The sequence below is a fragment of the Morus notabilis genome, unplaced genomic scaffold (assembly GCF_000414095.1).
Source record: "Morus notabilis unplaced genomic scaffold, ASM41409v2 Scaffold1278, whole genome shotgun sequence".
Lineage (NCBI taxonomy): Eukaryota > Viridiplantae > Streptophyta > Magnoliopsida > Rosales > Moraceae > Morus > Morus notabilis.
The window spans coordinates 3,353-16,018 of NW_010364151.1; the positions used below are offsets into that span (position 1 = coordinate 3,353).

A 12,666-nucleotide genomic window follows, 5' to 3' on the forward strand; every position below is an offset into this window, starting at 1 on the left:
ACTACATATCTCAGGAAAAAAAATAAAAATAAATGCCTATGAAAGACACCATATTGAACGGTAACCATCAGAAATTAAAGAAATTACGCATATAAACATACAACGAAAATTTGTAGTCTACACACACACACACACACCTGACACCTGTATATATACAGAAAATTACTATAATAACCTATATATATACATGTAGTTATTTGTTTGTCTCAGGGGATCCAATAGTGCCCTTTTTAATTAATTTCTCCATTAGTGCCACTTGTAGCTCTACTATTCGTCTTCATGACAATGTATATATAAGCTACTGATTTAGCAACAGAACCCGCACTTTAGAAATAGTGCTACACTGCCACTCCGACATCGCCAAGTTACTCCAGTCTCCCTTCTTCTCCCACCACGTAGAACTACATGTCATATTCTGCATGTCCCATGCATGCACATACAATTTGAAATTACCAACTAGATAAATATCATGGTACTATCAAAACCCTCTTCTCCGGATCCAAAAACAGCCCTTGTCCGTATCGATTACAATAGTTGATTTCATTCTCTCTTCTTCCCCTCTAGATCAAGACTTCTTCTGAAGTTTGACGGAAAAAAAGAAATGAGTCAAGAACAGCCACGTCGAGATCGGCGGAGAATCTCATGCTCGGAAAGACGGAGAAAGGCGGTGCTGCCGCGACGATGCAGTCGGCCGCCTCGCGGAACGAGAAGGCTGGTTTTGTTGGTCACTACGACATTAATGATGGCTTAGGTGGTGGAGATGTTTAAGGAATTAGCATGACCGAGACTGATCTTCCTGGTCGGCGTATAGTCACTGAGGCAGTTGGCGGACAGGTCCTTCCTAGTATTATATACTATATTTTGAACTAATTAAGTGATTATTTGCGTCGCTTTTTCATTTTTTTTTAATTGGTTTTGTTAGTTCCTATCAATATGGTCTTTTTTTACGTTGATCTGTAATTTATTGGTTTTCCATATACTGTAGTTGTTTTAGAAAAGAAAAGAAACAAAACAAAGCTTTCCTGTGTTTAAGAAATATTACTGCAGTGTAAAAACTAATTGAGAGCAACGTATTTTGAAGCAAAAACTGAATAATTCATTAACTTCAGAAACATTACAATCCCACTAACATCATGGTCCTTAACTTGTGCCATGATAACAAACATCAATAACTGAAAATCAGCAACTTCCTAAAAGTTAGGTACGACTATTTTGAATGATTCAAAATAAATAAAAATCTTCAGTAACGTGGCAACACATCTAACCACTTCTGCAACGTGACAGCCATCCTAAACACTTGTCTAACACTCCTCCTTATTTAGATGCTGCACATTCCAAGTGTCTTTCTGAAAAATTCAAACTTGTTGACTAGCAGAGGCTTTGTGAAAATATCAGCAACCTGATCTTCTGTTTTGCAGTAGAAAAGAACCACAGCTCTAGCCTTTTGTACTTCCCTTAGAAAAAATAACTTGATGTTAAAATGCTTAGTTTTCCCATGAAACACAGGGTTATGAGAAATAGCAATAGTAGTTTGGTTGTCAACATGAATCACCGTGCTTTCCTTCTGCTCTATGTTAAGATCAATTAAAATCTTTCTTAGCCACATAGCTTGATTCACTGCAGTTGTGGCTGCAATAAACTCTGCTTCAGCTGTAGATTGAGCTACAATTTCTTGTTTTTTTGATATTTTTTGAGAATTTTTTACTGTAAAAACTTAAAATTAAAAATTTAAATCAGTGAAATAAACGAGACAGTAATGTGTGCCTTACTCCTACTGTAGGATTATTAAATAAACAACTGAGCTTAGATACTCACATAAATATACAAAATTGCTTATTTATTTCTTTATTTCTTCATTTATTATTTAAAAACAAACAAAAAAAAAGGAAGTAGGGAATAGGATACATAAATATACAAAATTATTATTATTAGTCCAATGTTCGTCCAAGAAACCAATGGCAATAAAGAAAATAACCTAGACGACAATTGTTAAACAAAAAATTTAAAAAAATATACCATACAACTCCTAATATAAAGGCATAATAAATCAATCTATTTACTCTTATAACTATTTATGCTAATTAATGAAGCCGGCGCGCAGTTTGGAAAAAGTAATTAACAACCAATGACGTTGTGTAAGGGTCGTAATTCTTCATGTCAACTCATTTATTAATCGTGTTAAAAAATAATAACTCAAACGCAACATATTTATTAAAGGTATCAAAAATGTTAACTCAAACACGACTTATTTATTAATCGTGTCAACCTGTATAATCAATTTAAATTAATATATGAAATAAATAATTAATATAATAATGACTTATTTAATATAATCAAGACAGGTTTAACATGTTTATTGGTCAATTAATCTTTTCCTTTAAGAAAAATAAATGAATTTTACCTATAAATATTAAAATTCACATTATTTGTATTTAATATGTCGTATAAACTTTCATGTTATACCACATATCTTTATATTACAGATGACACATATAGTTAATCATGTTAATTCGTGTCACTTCGTGTTGAGAGGTTAATCTTAACCGAACCCATTTACTAATTATGTTAATCATGTCAACCCGATTATGACGTAAACCTATTTATAATAAACTCAAACCTGCTAACTTCGTACGAGTTTGGAGTCGTATTGTCATGTCGTTATCCAGATTGGCAGCCCTAGCCTTGTGCATGCAACTTTCGTAGGATGCATGGAATCCCAAAAGATGAGTTGAGATGCATCAGGGCACATTGGTAAACCCACAATGCAAAGGATCCATCTCTAGCATACCCATCCTGCAACATCCTTGAAGAGAGTTTTGAAAGCCACACACATATATATAGTAAGCAAAATATTAAACCAAAATTAGAGCCAAATTTTATTAGTAAGTACAAAATTAGTTAGTCATATATATACCATATTTAGTTGGGTTACGTTAACGATCATGTCCATTATGGAAGCATAGATGTCAAAGTAGAGGATCCTGGAAAGAGGTAAGGAAGTTTGGAGGTTGGAAAGAAGGTCTTGAAGCTTGAAGTTGTAGGTTTGGGAATCGATATTTTGTTCATCAAATTGAAACAATTAAAAAAAAAAATAGGGCTGATATGCACTGAACATATAATTATTAAGGGATGTAATGTGATAGTTATTGTATATTATAATAATATATTTAAAACGGTGTAGTATACAAATGGTCTTGCAATATGTTAATTCTTTGCAGTTAACGTACTATATTTATACGTGGAAGGTATAAATAGAATACGGCTCTTTTTGATGATGAGATGTCAGAAAGAATAGAATATCATGTGTAATTTAAGGACCATAACTATGATAGATAAATAATTTTTCTATTATTTTTTAGTATTTATATTTTAGTCCCATCATAAACATAAGAATTATCTTTAAATTTCTACACATTAAATCAGATACATTAAAGTTTAAATTATCTAAATCTTAGTAGATCACTTTTAAATAGATTTTAACCTTATATGACAATCTGCGATATATGATTATTCACATGTAAGTTCAATATTAGATTAAGAATCCAACAGTGTCATCTAAGCCCGAGCCCCCGAGGCGAAGCTGACCCAGTCGTCAAGTCCCAGTCGGTTTGGCGCGGGCTGAGTTAGGCCGGCAAGGTGTCCTTGATGCCGAGGTTGGAGACCAAAAAGTCAGTTGTGAGCTTTCCGTTGGAAAACCTACCTGTGGGAATGTGGCCAGGGAAGTCACGGCCGTACAGAGGGTGGTCGCCCCGGAAGATCGTCGCGAGGCCGTTGTTGTTGCCGGAATCGAGGGTCGAGTCGGTGAAGGCGAAGACGGCGGGGATTGATGGAGATTCAGATGCTTTGACAATATGATTGTTGTGGCGAAGAATATATATGGAAGTATTTCTGTTGTACTGCTTCATGGCCCTTTATTTATTTTTTGATTTTTGATTTTTTGCTTTTATGATCACTCTCGCTAATTAATCACCACACTAGCAAAGTACTGAACTAAGATTGAGTTGATGTGTTATCGGAACCAGTGCGGGCCTTATATTATAATAGAGGGTGTCGTCGAGTTTTCCTTCTGGTTTGGACTCTAAGAACTTTGTCGAATCAAAGTGTAATCCGAGCTATATATACCTGCTCCGCGCGAGCTTACTTTTGCGATTTTATTTTTTGCTCTAGCCAAGACCTTTCAGCTTCCGTTTGGCATAAAACAATGATGGTTAAAGACCATAATGAGACCTTAATGGTGATCAATAGAGGCAAACCGAATCAAGCTTTCATGGCTTCGGTTTTCCATCATCAAAAGCTGAATTACTAGCCAGATTCACCATGGGAAATCAAAAAACGTTTTGGTTGATTTTAATCACCATTATTCCGGGAATAAATCTGGGTTATTACACCATAATGTCTTGGTGTAACACCCAGATTTTGGAGCCTATATAAAGGCCAAAACTCCACATGATAGAAACATACTTTCTCACAATTCTCTTCTCTTTTTCGGTTCTCTCTCTCTCTTGGTTTGTTCCGGATTTCCTTGAGTAGTTCTTGTAGTTCGGTTTTGGTGATAGAGGAAAGATCAAGTTCTAGTTCGCCGGACGGTTTCGAAAGTGCATTGAGCTGCCGTCGTTGTCGTTGTATCCTGGGAGACGGACGTCCAACGTAACCTCAAGCACACGCCGGAGGGGACGAATCTGTTTTAAGAACAACGTGGTTCACGTGCCTCGACATTCATACAATTATACATATATATATATATAATATATATTTTTCGAACTCTTGAATCCGAACTAATTCGAATTCTTTAGAATAAAACTAATGTGTTGTTCTTTGTTTTCCCTCTCTTTAATCGATGATTGAAAATCGTATGTGATCAAGTTTACCATAATCGTCCTCATAAATAGTTGCAGAATATATACTAAATTATCAAATTTAATTCTTCAATCCTTGTCAAGCCATGCAAGTATGTAATTAATTAGTTAATTGACTTTTACTGTTCTGCGTGTTTATCATAATTCGTTTCCAGTTTCCACTTTGCAAATCGGCGTGGTTTCTTGTGAAAATGTCGTTTATCATCATTTGTAATTTGTTTATTATTTATTATCGTTAAATCAAATAGTTGTGTTTTCTTCTGAAAAAAAAAAAAAAAAATTGTTGTGTTTTATTTGCGGTCCTTTTGACTTCGTTATCGTTTTTATTTTTCTTGTGTTCTCTCATGTTAATATAACGAGGATTTTTCATGGTTTTTGCTGTTCTCGTTTTTCTTATTATGGTTCCCTCGTGCTCATGTTAATCTCGTTAATGATTTTGAGTGGTTTTCACCTTTTTTTCCTTATGTTCATACTTTATTTCATTAGATTTCGTCTCTTACTTTAATATCGTCTTCATTTTTCTCTCACGTTAATGTCGTTTATGATTTTGGTGGCTTTTACTTTTTTATGGCTCATTGGTTATGGTGTCGTTTTTAGTTTTGTTCCTTTTCAGTTTGTTATCATTTCAACTTTACTGTCGTGTTCTCATGCTACTTGCGCTTCTAATTTTAGTTGACGTTTAGTTCATAAATTCAGAACCATAATTCAGACTCATTCTCGTTTTACGTGTGTTTTTTGTAAGAGAAAAATACTGTAGATAACTTTACTATCGTGTTCTCATGCTACTTACACTTCTAATTTTAGTAAACGTTTGGTTCATGGATTTAGAATCATTCTCTTTTTACATGTGTTTTTTGTGAGAGAAAAACACTATAGAGAACTATGAATCATGATTCAGAATTAATGACGAATACAGAAAATAAACATAATTTGTGCCGTTTTGACTTTTTTCAATCTTTTTTATCTTATTAAAATCGATACTGAATAAATAAATTATTTTGGAGACCCATTTAAGAAAGAAAAATATGTCGTTTTAAAATTTTAGTCAGCGTATAAACGACATCTCTAATATATATTTTTCTGATTAAACTTATACTTGTTGAATTGAATCTGTAAGAGAAACCAAATAGATAAAAGTTAAATAAATAAAAAAAAACATTGATCGACGTATGTGAAACACTGCAATTTTGTTCTAAACTACATATCTCAGGAAAAAAAATAAAAATAAATGCCTATGAAAGACACCATATTGAACGGTAACCATCAGAAATTAAAGAAATTACGCATATAAACATACAACGAAAATTTGTAGTCTACACACACACACACACACCTGACACCTGTATATATACAGAAAATTACTATAATAACCTATATATATACATGTAGTTATTTGTTTGTCTCAGGGGATCCAATAGTGCCCTTTTTAATTAATTTCTCCATTAGTGCCACTTGTAGCTCTACTATTCGTCTTCATGACAATGTATATATAAGCTACTGATTTAGCAACAGAACCCGCACTTTAGAAATAGTGCTACACTGCCACTCCGACATCGCCAAGTTACTCCAGTCTCCCTTCTTCTCCCACCACGTAGAACTACATGTCATATTCTGCATGTCCCATGCATGCACATACAATTTGAAATTACCAACTAGATAAATATCATGGTACTATCAAAACCCTCTTCTCCGGATCCAAAAACAGCCCTTGTCCGTATCGATTACAATAGTTGATTTCATTCTCTCTTCTTCCCCTCTAGATCAAGACTTCTTCTGAAGTTTGACGGAAAAAAAGAAATGAGTCAAGAACAGCCACGTCGAGATCGGCGGAGAATCTCATGCTCGGAAAGACGGAGAAAGGCGGTGCTGCCGCGACGATGCAGTCGGCCGCCTCGCGGAACGAGAAGGCTGGTTTTGTTGGTCACTACGACATTAATGATGGCTTAGGTGGTGGAGATGTTTAAGGAATTAGCATGACCGAGACTGATCTTCCTGGTCGGCGTATAGTCACTGAGGCAGTTGGCGGACAGGTCCTTCCTAGTATTATATACTATATTTTGAACTAATTAAGTGATTATTTGCGTCGCTTTTTCATTTTTTTTTAATTGGTTTTGTTAGTTCCTATCAATATGGTCTTTTTTTACGTTGATCTGTAATTTATTGGTTTTCCATATACTGTAGTTGTTTTAGAAAAGAAAAGAAACAAAACAAAGCTTTCCTGTGTTTAAGAAATATTACTGCAGTGTAAAAACTAATTGAGAGCAACGTATTTTGAAGCAAAAACTGAATAATTCATTAACTTCAGAAACATTACAATCCCACTAACATCATGGTCCTTAACTTGTGCCATGATAACAAACATCAATAACTGAAAATCAGCAACTTCCTAAAAGTTAGGTACGACTATTTTGAATGATTCAAAATAAATAAAAATCTTCAGTAACGTGGCAACACATCTAACCACTTCTGCAACGTGACAGCCATCCTAAACACTTGTCTAACACTCCTCCTTATTTAGATGCTGCACATTCCAAGTGTCTTTCTGAAAAATTCAAACTTGTTGACGGGTAGAGGCTTTGTGAAAATATCAGCAACCTGATCTTCTGTTTTGCAGTAGAAAAGAACCACATCTCTAGCCTTTTGTACTTCCCTTAGAAAAAATAACTTGATGTTAAAATGCTTAGTTTTCCCATGAAACACAGGGTTATGAGAAATAGCAATAGTAGTTTGGTTGTCAACATGAATCACCGTGCTTTCCTTCTGCTCTATGTTAAGATCAATTAAAATCTTTCTTAGCCACATAGCTTGATTCACTGCAGTTGTGGCTGCAATAAACTCTGCTTCAGCTGTAGATTGAGCTACAATTTCTTATTTTTTTGAGCTCCAAGAGAAAACACCAAGCCAGCTTGAACTCTTTGCTTCTTGTGAATTTGATGCCAAAATCACAGGTACCTTTGACATATCTAATCACTCTCTTTGCAGCCTTGAGATGCATTTCACTTGCACAATGCATGAACCGAGACAAAATGCTTACAGCATTCAAGATGTCAGGCTGAGTTGCTGTAAGATACATCAAGCAACCAATCATGCTTCTGAAATATGCTTGATCAATCTTGTCAGTTCCATCTTCTTTGCTGAGCTTTTCCTTCTAGTTCATTGGTGTGTTCATTTCTTTACAATCATCGAGTTTGAAATTCTTTAGGATCTCTTTGGCATATTTCTTCTGAGAAATAAATATTTCATGTTCATCTTGTTTGATTTCCATTCCAAGAAAAAAAGTCATCAAACCGAGATATGTCATCTCAAAGACCACCATCATCTCTTGCTTGAACTTCTCCACAAGACTTGTGTTGTTTCCTGTCACGAGCAGATCATCCACATACAGTGAGATAATAAGAATGTCAGCTCCAATGTGCTTGACATACAATGTTGATTCAGATAAGCTTTTAGCAAATCCCAAGCTCAACAAATGTTCATCAATTCTGTTGTACCAAGCTCTTGGAGCTTGTTTCAAACCATAAAGAGCCTTCTTGAGAAGATAAATCTTGCCTTCTTCTCCTTCCTTCACAAAGCCCTCAGGTTACTCAACATAGATTTCTTCTTGCAAGTAACCATTTAAGAAGGCTGATTTGACATCGAGTTGATACACTCTCCAATTCTTTTGAGCAGCTACAGCAAGTAACAGCCTGATGGTGTCCAATCGAGCCACTGGTGCAAACGTATCTGAGTAGTCCATGCTAAAAATCTGAGCATACCCTTTCACTACAAGTCTTGCTTTGTGTTTGTTAATTGAGCCATCTGCATTAAGTTTGGTTCTGAACACCCATTTGACACCAATGAGTTTCCTGTCTTGTGGTCTGTCAACGAGCTTCCATGTTTGATTTCTTTCGATCATGTACAACTCTTCCTCCATTGTAGCTATCCATTTCTGATCTGTCTTGGCTTCTTCATAATATGCAGGTTCACACACATCAATGTTGCATCTTTGATAAACATCAGAAAGTGGTCTTATGCCTCTGACAGGAATGTCATCCACCATGTCATTTTGCCAGTCTCCTATGCTTTGTTCTGCCATGTCCGAAACAGGAAACTTGAGCTTTGGCTCTTTTGAGGTTGGATCCATCTTCTTTGCATCATCCCAGTTCCACTCTTCGTCTTCCATAAAGTGCACATCCCTGCTTATAACATTTTTTCCAGTTTGTGTATGAAAAATTTTATAGGCTTTTGTAACCGAGCTGTAGCCAATAAAGATGCCTGGAAGTGCTCTTTTATCTAGTTTATCTCTCTTGATCTGTGGAACATGAGTGAAGCACAAACATCCAAATATTTTAAGGAAATTCAGAGATGGTTTATAACCATACCATGCCTCAAATGGTGTTTGATCCTTTACTGCTCTTGTGAGAAGCCTGTTTTGCAAAAAAAACAGCAATGTTTGCTGCTTCGGCCCAAAACTGCTTTGGTAAGTTTTTCTCATGTAGCATACATCGTGTCATCTCCAACATGAATCTGTTCCGTCTCTCACTTAATCTATTTTGTTGCGGAGTGTATGGAGCAGTTAGTTGATGTTGGATGCCTTCCTCCTCACAAAATCGGTTGAAGGATTCAGAGTTGTACTCCTTGCCATTGTCTGATCTAAGAGTCTGAATTCTGCAGCCACTCTCATTCTCAACTCTGGCTTTAAAGTTCCAGAAGACTTGAGCCACCTTTGACTTGTGTTTTAAAAAGAAAATCCAACACATACGGGTGAAATCATCAATAAATGCAGCATAATAGAGACTACCTTTCAAGGAAGGCGTTCTTTGTGGGCCTGCAATATCCGTGTGGATTAACTGGAGCTTCTTTGATGCTCTCCATGCTATCTTGGGAAACGATTTTCTGCTTTGCTTTCCAAACTGACATGCTTTGCAGTTTGGAATGCGATCATCAAGTTCTGGAAGATCATTTATCATCATCTTGGATTTCATCTGCAACAGCCCCTGATGATGATAGTGCCCGAGCCTCTTGTGTCAAACTTCTGTGATACTTTCTTTTATTAGGAAAGCAGATTGCTCCTCCTCCAATGGATTTAGAACAAAACTTTTCCCTTTCATTTTCACTTTGAAGATATCTTGGCCAGCTACATCTTTAATCAAGCAACTTTTGTCTTCGAACACAACTTTATAACCTTTTTCAATTAGTTGTCCAACACTTAACAAGTTTTGATCAATTTCAGGGACATACAACACATCATAAATGAACTTTGTACCTGAGTAGCTCGAGATTACAACTGTTCCCTTTCCTTTCACAGTTATGTACTCGCCATTTCCAATTCGAACCTTCGACGTGTTTGTGCTTGATAATTCCCTGAAAAGATCCTTGTCGTGTGTCATGTGGTTAGTACAACCACTGTCAATGAGCCAACTCTCACTTGATTCGATGCTTGAAAAACAGGTAGCCACGAACGATTGGTCCTCCTCCTCTTGATCAGCAATCTGTGCATCTTCACGTTGTTGTTGATTTTTGTTTTTACAGATAATAGCTTTATGCCCCATCTAGTTGCATTTGGAACATTTTGCCTCAGGTATCCTCCAACATTTGAATGGAGGATGCCCTTTCTTCCCACAGTGATGACAAGGAGGGTATTTACCCTTGAAACTTCCATTTTTGTTGTCGTTGCTACTCAAAGCAGGAGAGAACGAATTTCCTTCTTGTCCCTTCTTCTTTTTCTTCTTGTTTTTGTCAGCTCCATGATGTTTTGCTGGTAAGGCACCCTCAACATCACCTTCCTGCCTCATGGCTCTTCTTTGCTCCTGTGCTTGTAGAGCATTCAACAGCTCTGCCAGAGAGATTTTTGACATATCCTTAGTGTTTTCTAAGGATGTAATTGTTGCCTCAAATTTTTCAGGCATCGTTACAAGGATTTTTTCAATAATCCTTGATTCTGGCAGGGACGAGCTGAGTAGTCTAACTCGGCTTGCAATGTTAAGCAACCTGTCAAAATACTCTTTGATGGATTCAGTCTTCTTCATCTTCTGCAACTCAAAGTCACGTACCAGGTTCAGGACTTGCATCCCCCGGATCCTTTCATCTCCTTCGTATTCGGTCTTGAGATAATCCCATATCTCCTTTGCTGACTTCAGAGACATGATATGAATGAAGATGGTGGACGCGACTGCAGCAAACAAGCATGCCTTTGCCTTTGATTTCTTCGTCTTCTTCTCCTTCTGCGCTTTGATCTGTGCCATGGTGGGATTGTTTGGTAGTGCAAGGATTTCATAGTCTTCTTCCACTATTTCCCAAAGATCCAAAGCATCCAAGTATGTCTCCATGCGTACTGCCCAAATCTGGTAGTTGTCTCCGCCGAACACTGGCAGAGCAATGGATGAGAAACTGGCTTCGGCTTCCATGACGCGTCAAACTCACACACAGATCCCTTAAGAAGAGTGCTCTGATACCAATTGTAGTTGTTTTAGAAAAGAAAAGAAACAAAACAAAGCTTTCCTGTGTTTAAGAAATATTACTGCAGTGTAAAAACTAATTGAGAGCAACGTATTTTGAAACAAAAACTGAATAATTCATTAACTTCAGAAACATTACAATTTATAACTTGATGAACAACAGCCCACTAACATCATGGTCCTTAACTTGTGCCATGATAACAAACATGCATAACTGAAAATCAGCAACTTCCGAAAAGCTAAGTACGACTACTTTGAATGATTCAAAATAAATAAAAATCTTCAGTAACGTGGCAACACATCTAACCACTTCTGCAACGTGGCAGCCATCCTAAACACTTGTCTAACATATACAAATAATATTGTAGATGAATAAGGAGAGGAAATTCTTGAAATTAGTCAAGGCATTAGATTATTTTCTTGCAAGGAATTTTAACAAAATCTCAGTTTTCTTCAAAACGAGATCGCAAACGATAAATATAGAAGACCGGTTTATGTATGAGTAGCACGTACTGACTTCTTTTATCCATTTATTTGTCTAATATTAAAAAGATGAATAAAACTGCCTATTTTATCTATTTCTAAACAAAGGTCATAGCTTTAAGATCAAAAGGTTTAAACTCCTTAATCTGCATGAATACAGAGAATGATGGCAATCTTGGCAATAACTAGGCCAGAAAAACTACTTAGATCTTGATATTATAAAGATAATTTCGTTACATATGTTATTAGAAAAAAATTAAAAAACAACAATACTGCGTATTACGGCCTTTCTTTGTTGGTGCTCTAAGGTGATTGCGCAATATATAGCCAGCGGGCGCCATTGGTACCACCGCCCACTACTCAAGGTGACGGGATAACAATTGGTGAAGCCCTCGAAGCCACGGCCATTATGGCCGGTCAGAAGCCAGTAGAGAGGAGCAACGCCGCCGCGATACAGGCGGCTGAAGTAAGAGCAACAGGTCGTATCAACATTGTCCCCGGTGGTGTTGGCGCTGCAGCACAGTCGGCCGCCACTCATAATGCTCAAACAACCAGAAAGGAGGACAAGACAAAAACTCCGAGATGTTCTTGCAGTACGATAATAATACTTTTATTACGATAGAAAATCTGAAACACTCTTTGGTGGTCTTTATGATTATGTTAATACTGATCTCATAGACATTCTTTGGTCTTGTAGGATGATACTTCAAAATTACCCGCAGAGACAGACCAGCGACACGCAGAGATGCTGAGGGAGTGATTGGCGCTGAAATGAGGAATGATAAGTTCCTGACTACACATCCCACAGGAGTCGCAGCTTCGGTGGCTGTAGCTGCTAGGCTCAACGAGAAGGGTGAACCAACACCCTATAATAACTAGATTTTTTACTA

At 36.7% G+C, this 12,666-nt stretch overlaps 1 pseudogene; it reads left to right on the forward strand.

Annotated features, from left to right (window-relative positions):
• The first annotated feature begins 601 nt into the window (after window positions 1-601).
• LOC21385069 lies at window positions 602-12,655 on the forward strand (annotated as a pseudogene).
• The last annotated feature ends 11 nt before the right edge of the window (window positions 12,656-12,666 follow it).